Source organism: Semicossyphus pulcher, unplaced genomic scaffold (genome assembly GCF_022749685.1).
Source record: "Semicossyphus pulcher isolate SPU_LCO1_2020_fin unplaced genomic scaffold, fSemPul1.0.p SCAF_11, whole genome shotgun sequence".
Taxonomy (NCBI): domain Eukaryota; kingdom Metazoa; phylum Chordata; class Actinopteri; order Labriformes; family Labridae; genus Semicossyphus; species Semicossyphus pulcher.
The window spans coordinates 6,460,474-6,475,617 of NW_027211615.1; the positions used below are offsets into that span (position 1 = coordinate 6,460,474).

Genomic DNA, 15,144 nt, shown 5'->3' on the forward strand with positions numbered 1-15,144 from the left:
TTGCTCCTTTTTCTGCCTAAAATGAATAAACAGATATGTCCATTCATATGCAGAATCTGTATTCCAAGAACAACAGTTTTGTTGTCCGAGGTATTCCGCTTACCTTTTGTAGTCTTAGTAGTATTGACCGGCCGCATTTTAGCGGGCGTTGATTATATGCAAGAAGAAATCCATCTAAGTTTGGAGCAAAAGAGGCAGAAGGCCAAGGGGACTAAGAAGTTGACTTTGACGATCTCTATTTGTCATCGTCTTTCACTTAGGGTATTTTGCCGACTTCTTCTAGGCGAGGTTTCATTTTCTGTCTCAATTGGTGTAGGGAAGGTTAAACTACACTCACCTCAGCTGGACACAAGGACGAGCTTTACGCCTCAGTCTTTCTTGGTGAATAAGCAGCCGCCGGTAGAAAACTTTACTCTCCCCGTCGGGGAATCGAACCCCTGTCTTCCGCGTGACAGGTGGAGATACTGTCCACTATACTAACGAGGACTGCGGTGTCTGACGTTTCGGCACTTGAACGGCCTGATGGCGGTGCTCCAGTGTTTGCCAGGAACATGCAGCGGTAAAGCTCATATTTGCTGAGTTTTCCTGGATTGCACCCTTTCAGTCTTACATATTGTGGTCAAACAGTCATACGGTCCACAATCCAGGAAACCAAGGGAGCATCTACCTGCAAAGCAATGGGGAAATCAAAGAACATGACTCTCACAGTGTTACCTAACCCGTCCAGGTCAACATAGACCGAGTAATGGGCATCTGGCAAAACCAATCCAGATCTTCAAATCCCACCTTTGGTTTGGCACGTCCCAGTTTGGTGCTTCAGCGCACCTCTACAGAGCCTCATTAGTTTCCTTTGCGACACAGGCTGCTGCTGGAGTAGAGGCTGATAGAGGTGCAGAGCTTTGATCTGATCGGCCAAGGGGAGGTAGGGCTATCGTGTGCTGTGTGACTCCTTCTATGCTGGCATACAGCAGGTCCAGTGTCCCATTACCCTGGCAGGACGCTACGCAAAGCACTTTATGTTGGGCACAGTCGCAGCTAGTGTAACCGGTTGATATTCCCAAATACTGAGTTGAAGTCATCCGGGTGCTGCATCGGGAGTCACCAGTGATTGAGTGCACGACACGAATCTTGAACCAAGTGTGCAGTTCGTAGCTGACCGTTTCCGTAGTGTAGTGGTCATCACGTTCGCCTCACACGCGAAAGGTCCCCGGTTCGAAACCGGGCGGAAACAGTTGCCGGTGTTGCCTTTTCAGATTGCAAATAGGGAAGTTTGTGCAGAAAGATACGCTTCTTGTTGCTGCTTAGTACTTTTGTCATTCTTGGTGAATAGTCATCAGCGGGTAGACACTCACCTCAAAATAACTTGTTTTCCAGCATTTCAAGTATTTTGAGTTCAGAAAGCAAGCGCATTACAGCAAGCATTTGCCCACACTCTATTTTGTCTGTTTCCGTAGTGTAGTGGTTATCACGCTCGCCTAACACGCGAAAGGTCCCCGGTTCGAAACCGGGCGGAAACATCTTTCTTTGCTCCTTTTTCTGCCTAAAATGAATAAACAGATATGTCCATTCATATGCAGAATCTGTATTCCAAGGACAACAGTTGTGTTGTCAGAGGTATTCCGCTTACCTCTTGTAGTCTGAGTAGTATTGACCGGACGCATTTTAGCGAGCGTTGATTATATGCGAGAAGAAATCAATCTAAGTTTGGAGCAAAAGAGGCAGAAGGCCAAGGGGACTGAGAAGTTGACTTTGACGACCTCTATTTCTCATCGTCTTTCACTTAGGGTATTTTGCCGACTTCTTCCAGGCCAATTTCATTTTCTGTCTCAATTGGTGTGGGGAAGGTTGAACTACACTCACCTCAGCTGGACACAAGGACGAGCTTTATGCCTCAGTCTTTCTTGGTGAATAAGCAGCCGCCGGTAGAAAACTTTACTCACCCCGTCGGGGAATCGAACCCCGGTCTTCCGCGTGACAGGCGGAGATACTGTCCACTATACTAACGAGGACTGCGGTGTCTGACATTTCGGCACTTGAACGGCCTGATGGCGGTGCTCCAGTGTTTGCCAGGAACATGCAGCGGTAAAGCTCATATTTGCTGAGTTTTCCTGGATTGCACCCTTTCAGTCTTACATACTGTGGTCAAACAGTCATACGGTCCACAATCCAGGAAACCAAGGGAGCATCTACCTGCAAAGCAATGGGGAAATCAAAGAACATGACTCTCACAGTGTTACCTAACCCGTCCAGGTCAACATAGGCCGAGTAATGGGCATCTGGCAAAACCAATCCAGATCTTCAAATCCCACCTTTGGTTTGGCACGTCCCAGTTTGTTGCTTCAGCGCACCTCTACAGAGCCTCATTAGTTTCCTTTGCGACACAGGCTGCTGCTGGAGTAGAGGCTGACAGAGGTGCAGAGCTTTGATCTGATCGGCCAAGGGGAGGTAGGGCTATCGTGTGCTGTGTGACTCCTTCTACGCTGGCATACGGCAGGTCCAGTGTCCTATTACCCTGGCAGGACGCTACGCAAAGCACTTTATGTTGGGCACAGTCGCAGCTCGTGTAACCGGTTGATATTCCCAAATACTGAGTTGAAGTCATCCGGGTGCTGCATCGGGAGTCACCAGTGATTGAGTGCACGACAAGAATCTTGAACCAAGTGTGCAGTTCGTAGCTGACCGTTTCCGTAGTGTAGTGGTTATCAAGTTCGCCTAACACGCGAAAGGTCCCCGGTTCGAAACCGGGCGGAAACATCTTTCTTTGCTCCTTTTTCTGCCTAAAATGAATAAACAGATATGTCCATTCATATGCAGAATCTGTATTCCAAGGACAACAGTTTTGTTGTCCGAGGTATTCCGCTTACCTTTTGTAGTCTTAGTAGTATTGACCGGCCGCATTTTAGCGGGCGTTGATTATATGCAAGAAGAAATCCATCTAAGTTTGGAGCAAAAGAGGCAGAAGGCCAAGGGGACTAAGAAGTTGACTTTGACGATCTCTATTTGTCATCGTCTTTCACTTAGGGTATTTTGCCGACTTCTTCTAGGCGAGGTTTCATTTTCTGTCTCAATTGGTGTAGGGAAGGTTAAACTACACTCACCTCAGCTGGACACAAGGACGAGCTTTACGCCTCAGTCTTTCTTGGTGAATAAGCAGCCGCCGGTAGAAAACTTTACTCTCCCCGTCGGGGAATCGAACCCCGGTCTTCCGCGTGACAGGCGGAGATACTGTCCACTATACTAACGAGGACTGCGGTGTCTGATGTTTCGGCACTTGAACGGCCTGATGGCGGTGCTCCAGTGTTTGCCAGGAACATGCAGCGGTAAAGCTCATATTTGCTGAGTTTTCCTGGATTGCACCCTTTCAGTCTTACATATTGTGGTCAAACAGTCATACGGTCCACGATCCAGGAAACCAAGGGAGCATCTACCTGCAAAGCAATGGGGAAATCAAAGAACATGACTCTCACAGTGTTACCTAACCCGTCCAGGTCAACATAGACCGAGTAATGGGCATCTGGCAAAACCAATCCAGATCTTCAAATCCCACCTTTGGTTTGGCACGTCCCAGGCACGTCCCAGAAACCGGGCGGAAACATCTTTCTTTGCTCCTTTTTCTGCCTAAAATGAATAAACAGATATGTCCATTCATATGCAGAATCTGTATTCCAAGAACAACAGTTTTGTTGTCCGAGGTATTCCGCTTACCTTTTGTAGTCTTAGTAGTATTGACCGGCCGCATTTTAGCGGGCGTTGATTATATGCAAGAAGAAATCCATCTAAGTTTGGAGCAAAAGAGGCAGAAGGCCAAGGGGACTAAGAAGTTGACTTTGACGATCTCTATTTGTCATCGTCTTTCACTTAGGGTATTTTGCCGACTTCTTCTAGGCGAGGTTTCATTTTCTGTCTCAATTGGTGTAGGGAAGGTTAAACTACACTCACCTCAGCTGGACACAAGGACGAGCTTTACGCCTCAGTCTTTCTTGGTGAATAAGCAGCCGCCGGTAGAAAACTTTACTCTCCCCGTCGGGGAATCGAACCCCGGTCTTCCGCGTGACAGGCGGAGATACTGTCCACTATACTAACGAGGACTGCGGTGTCTGACGTTTCGGCACTTGAACGGCCTGATGGCGGTGCTCCAGTGTTTGTCGGGAACGCTTTCAGTCTTACATATTGTGGTCAAACAGTCATACGGTCCACAATCCAGGAAACCAAGGGAGCATCTACCTGCAAAGCAATGGGGAAATCAAAGAACATGACTCTCACAGTGTTACCTAACCCGTCCAGGTCAACATAGACCGAGTAATGGGCATCTGGCAAAACCAATCCAGATCTTCAAATCCAACCTTTGGTTTGGCACGTCCCAGTTTGGTGCTTCAGCGCACCTCCACAGAGCCTCATTAGTTTCCTTTGCGACACAGGCTGCTGCTGGAGTAGAGGCTGATAGAGGTGCAGAGCTTTGATCTGATCGGCCAAGGGGAGGTAGGGCTATCATGTGCTGTGTGACTCCTTCTACGCTGGCATACGGCAGGTCCAGTGTCCCATTACCCTGGCAGGACGCTACGCAAAGCACTTTATGTTTGGCACAGTCGCAGCTAGTGTAACCGGTTGATACTGCAGTGGCTGACGTTTCGGCACTTGAACGGCCTGATGGCGGTGCTCCAGTGTTTGCCAGGAACATGCAGCGGTAAAGCTCATATTTGCTGAGTTTTCCTGGATTGCACCCTTTCAGTCTTACATATTGTGGTCAAACAGTCATACGGTCCACAATCCAGGAAACCAAGGGAGCATCTACCTGCAAAACAAAACAATGAACACTGCGAGAAATAAATAGATTTGTAAATATATATACTGTTAATTAATATTTAATAATAATATAATATTATGGGCAAAGACGTTACTTTTTCTTCTCTGCGACCCATCTGTCCCTTTCAGCCTCATAAAAGTCAGACTGCTGGAACTCCATCCAGGTCATCTCCCTGAGCATGCCCTGTGCCTTATACAGGGAGAACACTCTGGAGGGGCAGTAGATGTACTTCCCTGGCACCCCAGGGAAGGATGTGTGTAGGTGAGGGCTGTCTGGACCCTGCTTTAGTGGCCGGTGACAGAACCTGCACAGGCGACCTGTTGGCAGCTGCACTGCTGACTTCCTCTTTGCCCTTTCGTCTGCAACCTTTTTCCACTCTGCCCCCCTCTGTTTAGCAGCCTCCAGCTCCCGCTCAAAGAACGGGGAGGCAGCAAAGTCGTCAAAAGACATCCTGGGGTTTTTCAGGTCTTCTTCTTCATAGGCCTTAAAGACCTTTGTGAAACAGTAAAAGTACTTTACAGTTTTGGTCTGATAGAAGAAATGATTTGAAGAACCATCCCCAAGATACCTTGACTTTGGCTGACCACAGGCCAAACAGTTCCTGGTCAACTTCTTCTGCTGCAGCTGCTGTTGTTGTTGCTGCTGCTTTTCCAGGATCTCTGTCACAATCTTCTCTACTGTAGCCCGGCTCATTGACTCCTCCTGGGGGGGTGTCACAGGTGGAGGATTAAAAGTAGCTAGAGGGAGGGTTGTGACAGGAACACTGACTGTTTGGCTTCCTGTAGTCAAACTCTGCCAAAGCTGCTGCGACTCCAAGACTTTCTCAGGGCTAGTATTGAGGGAGGAGCTTGTGTTTTTTAATTTGGCCAGATGTTTAACATATCTGGAGATATGCTGGCATGTGGTAGGATGGAGGAGGCTGTTGGGGTCAGTGCAGACCGTGTGTACCATGGCAGAATACTCAGAATCTAACCGCTTCAAGAGGTCCTTGGCCCCATGGTGCTTTATCAGTTGCCCATCGATGGCAGCTCTCATGGGCTCTGTCCACCGACTGTGGTCCAGGACTTGAATCAGACCTCCTGTCTTAATTGGACCAGTGCGGGCGGCTCGGGGAGAGGAGGAAACAGGCAGCAATGGCACCCTTGGCAAGTCTAAAAATTAAAAAATATGTCTGTTAATGTGGTTTGGCACAGTGATTATATTGTATGTTGTATGTATTTTTGGCATGTAGGAAAAGTCTTTGATATAAAAAATGTACAGTTAAATATGTTGAATGTGTTATCTCTTATTATTTTTCAATAGGTTTTACATCTTGAATACAGCAGCATCATCAGTAATCATTGTTCATGGACAATATATTAACATAATTTTTATGAAATTAATTCCAAGAAATGTTCAAGGCTGTTTTTATTCATGAGGTCTGTGTGAGGGATGGTTGGTGGGCAGTTGGAATCACCTGTGCCCTGCAAAGCCAGAGTTTCTGCTTTGACTGTGGCAGACGTGGGTGCAGGATATGGCTGGGAATGGGACACTGCGACAGAGCTCTGCTGAGATGACAGGATCGGCACAGCTCCAACTGGATCCTCTTGCACGATGCCACTGGTTTCCTGAATTGAGGCAATAAATACAGGGATTGAGTAAAGCAGTCTGTCAGTCAGTAATGGACAGTGAGTGATTAATCTGGATTACCTGAGAGTCTGTGCCAATTCCAGCATCAAGGCAGTGACGCTTGCTGTGTCTCCACGGCTGCAGGAGCTGAGATGTTCTGCGGTGCCTTGTTCCTTTCAAAGTTCAGAACAACAGGACGGCAGCCTGGCTCCACATACTGCAGCCCAAACCTCTCCCATGTGTCCCTGTTTGACACCTGCAGAACTGGGTATTTTTCCCTCCCTGTCACCTGTACAGAAGCTGTGTTCAGTTCAGCAATCAGTAGAGGGTCAAACACAGCAGGCAGCTCCACACCAGGCTGCTTAAGGTCCTCCAGCCTCTGAAAGTTCCAGCGCACCACCCCTGTCATGGCCTGGGCCTGAAAAAGCTCACAGGACACCCGGTTGCCCGTCACCCACTGGGCCTGGTGAAAGTGGAACCCCTCTTGCTGGGACGTGCCTCTCACAGGGATCCAAATAGGTACAGCAGCTCCCTCACCCTTGGTGTAGTTGAGCTGCAGGGTGCCACCATACCAGTAGAGGATTCCGTCTCCCACCTCTGGGTCACTCAGGCAGCCTCTCAGGATGTGGATGCGCTGAATCCTCCACACCTTCAGCATGGAGGCCTTGAAGAGGAGCACATCATTGGGGTCCTTTGCGAGGTAGAAGTGATGCAGGACGTCTTCAACTCTCTTTAGCAGCTCTCTGGGCTTTGGCACCTTTGTCCTGCAGTGCTCCCGGATGTGCTGCTTGGTGGGATTAGCAGGAGAGATTCTCACTTGATGGTGATGTCTTTGTTAAACTTGCTCCTTGATGCACAGGTGTTAGCCAGGTTTCCTGCAGTTGCCTTTGTCACAATACCCTCTTTTGTCCTCCAGCTGTCCCAGAATAGGTGCTCCTGAGCCCCAGAGTCCAGGACCTTAAAGGCAGCACAGCAGTCCCCAAAACATTAAAAAGAAACTTCATTATGTTCGAAAAATATCTTACAATAGTGGTTAAAAGTAGTCTTTATTTCTAAAGTAGCATATTTCTAGTATCAAATATTTTACTCTATGTGTTCTACCTATAATATTTCTTGTATTTATTTTGACTAATAACATGAGTCAGAAAATACAATAAATTGCAAATGTAAATAAAAAAAAGCGGACAGAAATACACCCAATGCCGACAATAAAAAATATATATAAAAATGTGCAGTTAGTCTATAAAAAGAAATCATGTTGTGAATTAAAACTTGTTCTTTATACCTGTCCACCCACTGGTAGCTGGCCTTCTCCACTCCAGCTGCAGAGTAGCGTCGAGCCAGACCCTCGTACATGGGATGAAGGGACAGGTCACACTCAGACTGCAGCATCACCCAGCTCAGGATCATCCAGCTCTCATTCATAATGGCGTAAGAAGACATTGTGCCAGATGAAAGCACAACCTTCCTAGCCACTTTGCGGGTGTGATCCGACCTGAGTGCCCGTCCAAAGGTCCCCTGTAGCAGCAGAGTGAGGAGCTGCTCCTGCCGCTGATATTCACTGACCTGGCACTCCACCAGGTAGTGAGAGGAGACAGACACTCCATTCCAGCCATCAGGATCGGAGTGTCCACCAAATGGAGCTGGAGTTTCTGTCTGTCTCAGGAGCCCAGTGATGGTCTTCTGGCCGTAGACTCCTGCCTCAGCATCCCGGATGTTCGTGAGCTCTCTCATATTTAAGATGGAGTGCCTCTGTCAGCTGCTTTGACATGTCCTCTGCTGATCTGCCACTGCGCCTCAGCTCATCCATGACAGATCTACAGATGGCCTTTTTGAAGGTCAGGAAAGCTGGCACAATGTTGCTGTTGCGCCTTGGTAGCTTCATCAGCCATTGGGGCTTGTCAGCATACCGTACTTTTTACAGGCCTTGCAGGTGAGCCACGAGGCTAGAATGTAGTACTGGCCGCTGGTGCCAATGATGACTCTTGGCCTTCCAACGCCAGAAGAAGCTACCTGGGGGTTAGGGAAATCATGGAGACAAGGAAGCAAATAATTGTTCCTCAGCCTCTCCATAATTTGATGCTCCGGCTTCCAAATGAAGAATGGGTGGAGCTGAAAGTACTTTGGTGAAGGCAGCTCACAGACTGAGACTATGAGCTCAGGCTGAGGTGGATGACGCCACAGGGACAGCATGTTCATGGGATGACGAACTGGATGTGACCCTGGCCATAGCCTCAGTACTTCCAGCTCACTCTTCATCCAAAGTTTCTGCTGTTTGGAGCAGTTCCACTGCACAACATCCTGATCATACGCAGGGACAGAGGCTGCAGGCTGCCTGACAGGAGGTTCAGGACATGGCAACGCTATAAAAAACAAACACTATAAAACACGACAGCACATTCTCATTCACTGACAAGAGAGCTCTACATTAATCACTGCTATGCTTAAACTGTTTCAAGGAAATTCATACCTTCATCAGGGATGGTATCTCCCTGCGCTTCCACAGGAGCAACATTCTGTAAAGATGAATCTACAATGGTAGGATACATAAAGATAAGGCAGGTGAGTTATATGCATTAAAAATGAACATGTGCTTAAGATTTTCTTTCTCAAAGCGTTATATTGAGACATTCAAGCATTTACCTTCAGGACGAGACAGGGCTGCACTTCCTTCAGACTCCAAAGTAGAAATGCGTGAGACTGGTACTCTGTGTGCTTTGGAAAAAAGTTGCAACAAAAGTCAAGAAACAATTTCAACAGACACCAGATGTTGTCATAGCACCAAATTATTCAACACGAGTGCTACATATATCACAATGAAAATGTGTTTCTGATTTGTCAGAATGAACTGATATTTATGTGTGATACACAGTAAGTATAAGAGGACTACTTATGAGAACATTTCATACTTTGTCTCTGCACAGTAGGCTCCGGCTCTTCAATCCCAAGCTGTGGGGCAATGGCAAGCAGCTGAGGAGGGACTGGCAGCGGGGCCTTCGCTGTGGCGATGGAATTAAAATAAAAAGGAGCGTCATTTAAATTTAAAACATTCTGGACATCCTCGTTTAAAATAAAAAGTAAAACAATATAATTACCTTTCACAGGGGCAACATTGCATGGGGTGCATGGCACTGGCCTGAGCAGGCCTGGAGATGGTAGCAGTGGCGGTTGGCTTCGTCCTGTGCGCTGTAAAAACAATTCTTTGTCATTCACTTTACTTATTTAAGTTTGTTTAGCTTCACAGACTGTCATTACCTGTTTTCTCTGTCACTAATTGGCATTAAAGACTGAAAATACCCTCTTTGGTTTAATTGTGAATTGCTTTTTATTTGAAATGGAAAAACATAATGCTTTTAAACATTAGAAGTGAAAACAGGTAGAGCACAGAAACAGTATCAATGTATAGCAACCGCTACTCCTGCCAATCAAGGATTTGGCATGTTAACCTATATCTAAGCTAAATTTCAAAGCCAGAATGGTATTTCATCATTGCTGAAATGTTATTTTCTTAGGGTAGTGGGAGAACAAAAGAACATGAGCATCAGAACAGGCCAGAACACGGCCAAAATAACAAACTAGTTGAAGAACATAGCAATGGCAGGTGAATCCTGTTAAAAACAGAATCCTCCCTGCACAATGATGAAGAAGAACCTGTTGATGCGGACACAGCCGTGGCTCTGGGGACTGCTGCTGGTGGCCCTGAAAGCACAGGTGGCATTAGACTTTAATCATGTACAGTAAGAGTTTAAATTCTGTTATGAAACTAGCTCCACCTACGGGGTTCAGGGTCAAACTTATAAGGGGGCAGGTTTGACATTTCCCTCTCCAGTTCCTGGTCCTCCTCCATGCCTAGAAGATGAAACAACAACATTTATTATGTATTAAAAAAATGTAATGTTCATATAAAATCAGTATTTGCATATTTTTGTGAACTGACCGAGAGTGCGGGATGTAGGTGTTGTGGCAGCTGATGTAGTGATGACAGGTGTTGGACAGGACTCAGGCCTCTGCTGCTGGAGAAGATACTGCTGCAGATTGTACATCTTGCCGTTTTTTATGCACTTCACTCCTAAAATGAAGTCAGCATAACCATCAGCCCTGCTCTCCCAGATCTGCTTCCAGGTGTCCTTGGCCCCGGCTCCAAATCCGACAGTGTTGTCACCCTCTGATGCCACTGGTGGTACCGGCTTCCTGGAGAGTAAGTACTCCCTGAGGTCCTTAATCTCCTGGAAGCTGTTGGCATATTCAAGAAATGACAGCGGGCTGTCCTTGCTCTGTCCTTGAGGGTTGAAGGTTCCGGCCCCCTCCTCCTCTTCTACCTTTTTCATCAGGTAGATGGTGTAGCCAACATCATTTTCAAGGAGCCACCTGAATGACTTTACCTTGTACCGCCCAAACTGCAGCACATACTCCCCCATTACCTCCAGGCAGTCAGACACATCCCCTTCCCTCAGAAGGACCAGAGTGAGAGCATTTGTTCTCACAAGGTCGTGTTTCTGAGGGGGAGACTTGTCCTGAAGGGAAGGATTTCTCTTGATACTCATGGCCTCATCAGAGGGGTCCTGGCGCAGATGGCCTGATGGACCCTTCCTGAAGGACACTGTCTTCCTTCCTGGGAAGAAGTTTATGGGAGTTGTCTTCTTCATCATTTCCTGTTCAGAGCAAAATACAAAGTATATTAATCATACTGTTATTTCAACACTGTTACTTTAATAAAATACAACCTGCATTTTTAATAATGAGGTTACAAAACTTGATATTACAGTTTTTCTTGATTGCTTTGATGCAGCAGTCAACTCAAACTCCACATTTTCAAAACAGTTAACACACAGGCCGAAACAGTGGCACTCATGGTCGAAATGACACATTTTGTTTGCAAAAGGCTCTAACCAAAACATTTAAAATATGCAACAAAAGCTAATTTTGCCTTCAAACAACACAACTAACAAACAAGTGTATGAGCTCTTCCAATCAACCATTACACAGTGGACAACAAAATACAAAATACAGCACTCAGTGCGAATCAGTGCACCATTGCTTGTCATTGTAGCCTATTACTGTACGTAGCTGTCATGCCAGTGCCATTTGTTGTCAAATTTGCCTTCTTGCAAAGAATTGGATCCAGAATCAGAAATGCTTTGATGCAAATTTTATTGATTCCATTGATTCTTTTTTTCAAACTTTGGCTGAAAACTGAAATACTGTAAATATTACACAAAATACATGTAAACCAAAATAAAATCTATTAGAGGATAAGAAATTAAGAAAATTAAAATAAAATCTATTACAGTAAAGTATAAAAATCTATTACTGTAGAGTATAAGAAATAGCCACTATTGATACTCACTCTCATCTGCCTTAGACCTCTTCCATCCATGTTGGCAAAGAACAACACAGACGCTGCACCTTGTAAGGCCTGCAGACTGATTGCTAATTGAAGATTTGTGTGAAGGAGTGTCAAACAGGTGCTTCAGTGATTTCATACTGATGTAGGTAGTTTCTAATAGTTAGGAACAGATGGTTTCTGTTTGGTTACAATAGCTCAAACAATGGAGTTTGGACTGCTTGAATGACATCCGTGTTAACTGTTCTGCAAAAGGGTGGGGACAACGTGTCAATCCAATGAGAAAGGGTTAACACATTTGCAAGGTGTCTTGTGCTCTGCTGAGACAGTGATGATGAAAACCGAGCGGATCCCAGTTTCTTTAAGCAGGTCAATGCAATCAAGAAAAACTGTAAGATAGATACTTACTCTGAGCACTACAAAAAATACCTGCACTAGTTTCTAGAACATTTTTGTTAAATACAGAAGCACGTCCATTTTCCATTATAATTCATTATTAGATTTGTGGTTATGTTTTGTTGTGTTTTTTTATTATCAAGACTTATGAGACTAAGTGTATCAAATATAAAATCTTACTGTTTATAGACTTACTTTGCTTTTTCATACTTTTGAATTCTTGGGCTGTGTGAGGCGGAAAGTCTTACACAGGACAGGACAAAATCCAACCACCCTGCTCCTTCCACTCCATGCTAGATTATTAACCAAAAAAGATATATATTCAATATTCAACATTCAGTTGACACAATAACAACAAAAAACGCAGGCCGACTTGCTCCCACGAGGAGAACCGACTTTGGAAATGTTCAAGTTCATAGAGACTGGGAAACTTAAGGCATGATGAACAGTTACTTCCATGATGTTGGCCAACATGTTCACTTAAGAACTCCCAGGTGTAAGCAGTACCTCCTGTAAGTGTATCAGCTGCTCCATAGAGGGAGTAGTACTCAGTACAGCTCTCCCTTGGATCAAAAACCATTATAAAACAGTACAGAATAAAAGCTTTTTGATTGGAGCAAAAGGATTATTAGTTGCTACGCAACACCATTTGAAATGTCAATTAAAAATGTACACGTTATGGCCTTGACCCCATTCCAAAGAAAAAATTTGACATAATGCCAATTACTGGCATTGCTGCTTTCACAAAAGAGACAGATATATCTTATCTGTACTAAAAAAGAATCCTTAAAGCTGCTGGAATGTTTCGGCCATGGTTCAGACACTTTGGAGGTGTGGGCACCACCCTGAGAAGTCATTTTCAGGGAAGCGGTACAGCAGTGTAACATGTTCAGTTGTTGGATACTCCTGAGACTTATCAGTGAACCATGCGCAGACATTGTCAATGTAAGCACTGAAAAACGTCACAGCTCAGGGGTCAGTCACATGTCATGTGAGGGCTAAATATGGAACATAACGTACAGATGTGAGTTAGGTAGTTCAAAAATGTTTGGCAAAAATGGGACTCCCTGCAGGACGTAACAGTGCACGCGTCTGCAAGCTCCGTGACCGCCAGCCATCTGAGCGCTAACTGTTAGCAAGCTAACTTTACGTTAACAGGTTTCCTTTGAAACAAGCCTCACGAGTGGACCATTTGGTTTAATTTAGTCTATAGAAATTTCAATATATTTTAGCACTGTTTAGTTGTTCATATTTTCCAGTACAACATAATGATGGTCAATTTGAGAATGTGTCAACAGTCAGGTAGAAGTCATTTGAAAATCTGCAGGGAGGTCTAATCACGGTTGGAGCCGTGCCAGCAGCACAAAATGAGGTAGAATCTGTGTATCTTTGTAAATCAATGATCACAAGAAATAAAAAATCATTTCTGTTTGAAGTTACAATGAGGCGTGAGGTCTCCTGTAGGTTAGGCTGCGAGCTTAGCCGAAAACTGACGAGACGAGATGAATGTGAGGCTGTGAGCCGACGAGAACACGCATCAGACACACCACACGCAGGACGTAAGGCTCCCCCCCCGGGTGACATATCGTGTTTTAAGGGAGGTCCCTTGCAAAAATAGAAAAAAGAGATTTCATCTTTTAAAAAAGTGGGGATAACTACAAACTCACTCCAACACTAATTCAATCCTCATTAGTTTTGTTGAGGCTAAGTGTTTTTGAAATGGTTACCACCATGGTTTGAACTCAAAGGAACATAAACAGTACATCATGGCAGAGCTGGAGTCCAAAGCAAGCAAAGTAAGATCTGTTTCAGTAACAAAAAGGACAATTAGGATTCAGTATAATTAATTAAGTTTAAAGGTTACTTGATGCGTATTTTATTCCTATACTTCTACTGAATACTGACCAATGACGCAGCAGTGTCCTTAATCCATAGCTGTGCAGACTTCTCAGTCAGTCTGTCTGTCTCTCCTCCTCACAGGCCTCCTGTCTGTCTCTCACTGACACTATGACATAACAACCTCTCCCCAAGAGAATGTCTGTGCTGTCATATCGCCACATGCACTGGGGAAGAGAAACGCTGTCACAGCATAGTAGTGGAGTGTCACAGCAACAAAGACCTGGAGTGACTCTGCAGAAGTGTGCATGCGTGTGTGTGTGATGAGGTTAAGGATGATCTTAGCCGCTTGAGAATGAAAAGCTGCACTGCAGCATTTTTCTGTAACATCACAAGAGGACTAAGTGACAGGTTAAAGTGCAGACTTCATGCTCTGATGTAGTAAAATGGAAATTTAGAGTTCTGCCTCGGTTTTGTTTTGTGAGCACTTTGCTGTGGAGAAAAAGGGGAATGCATTAATGATGCAATGAACCGTAAAATTCCCATTTGCTTGTTGGAATCGTCTTCAGAATTGATCACACTCCATACTTTATCAGAGTACTCAGAGTATAACACTGTAAAGAGGTTTCCTATAAAAGCAGACCGAATCAGGACGCCTGTCAACACACCGTCATAAATGTACCGTAAAGTCTTGAAGGTGCGTGTATGGCGTTTACTTCCTGGGGATAAATAGGCTACTGTAGCCTACATAGACTAACTATAAATTGTCCTCCCAACACTGTGAAGTCGCAAAACCCAATTACACATTAAGAACATCATCTCTCTGCGCTAAGTCAGTCATCTTGGGTCTTACTCTGATTACTTACTGTCAAGTCTTTGGTCTGGTGTCATGACGTCTGTTCTGATTAATATTTCAGAAATCAACCCCAGTGTTACACTTATTGCTCATTACTCAGCGGTTTACATATTTGTTGTGTGTACTAAAATCTGCGTTTTTGGAAGAAATAACAGCAATTTCGTCAAAAGCTATTTAACAGCCCGGCTGCCACAAGCTGTTGCTAGGCAACAAGTTCTAACCGTCAAGTTACGTCGAATTTTATATCTGAAATCCGGTAATAACTGGATTTTCAAAATAAAACTCACGCTGAGGTCTGGT

The 15,144-nt window shown here is 45.0% G+C and overlaps 6 non-coding genes across 6 annotated transcripts; 3 read left to right on the forward strand and 3 right to left on the reverse strand.

Annotated features, from left to right (window-relative positions):
• The first annotated feature begins 1,158 nt into the window (after nucleotides 1–1,158).
• trnav-cac (transfer RNA valine (anticodon CAC)) lies at nucleotides 1,159–1,231 on the forward strand. The gene has a single exon. It is a non-coding gene; the product is annotated as a tRNA-Val (tRNA).
• A 213-nt stretch (nucleotides 1,232–1,444) lies between these two features.
• Nucleotides 1,445–1,517, forward strand: trnav-aac (transfer RNA valine (anticodon AAC)). Its single transcript has one exon. It is a non-coding gene; the product is annotated as a tRNA-Val (tRNA).
• Nucleotides 1,518–1,935: 418 nt separating this feature from the next.
• Nucleotides 1,936–2,009, reverse strand: trnad-guc (transfer RNA aspartic acid (anticodon GUC)). The gene has a single exon. It is a non-coding gene; the product is annotated as a tRNA-Asp (tRNA).
• Nucleotides 2,010–2,681: 672 nt separating this feature from the next.
• Nucleotides 2,682–2,754, forward strand: trnav-aac (transfer RNA valine (anticodon AAC)). Its single transcript has one exon. It is a non-coding gene; the product is annotated as a tRNA-Val (tRNA).
• A 421-nt stretch (nucleotides 2,755–3,175) lies between these two features.
• On the reverse strand, nucleotides 3,176–3,247 carry trnad-guc (transfer RNA aspartic acid (anticodon GUC)). Its single transcript has one exon. It is a non-coding gene; the product is annotated as a tRNA-Asp (tRNA).
• Nucleotides 3,248–4,016: 769 nt separating this feature from the next.
• Nucleotides 4,017–4,088, reverse strand: trnad-guc (transfer RNA aspartic acid (anticodon GUC)). Its single transcript has one exon. It is a non-coding gene; the product is annotated as a tRNA-Asp (tRNA).
• Between the last annotated feature and the right edge of the window lie 11,056 nt (nucleotides 4,089–15,144).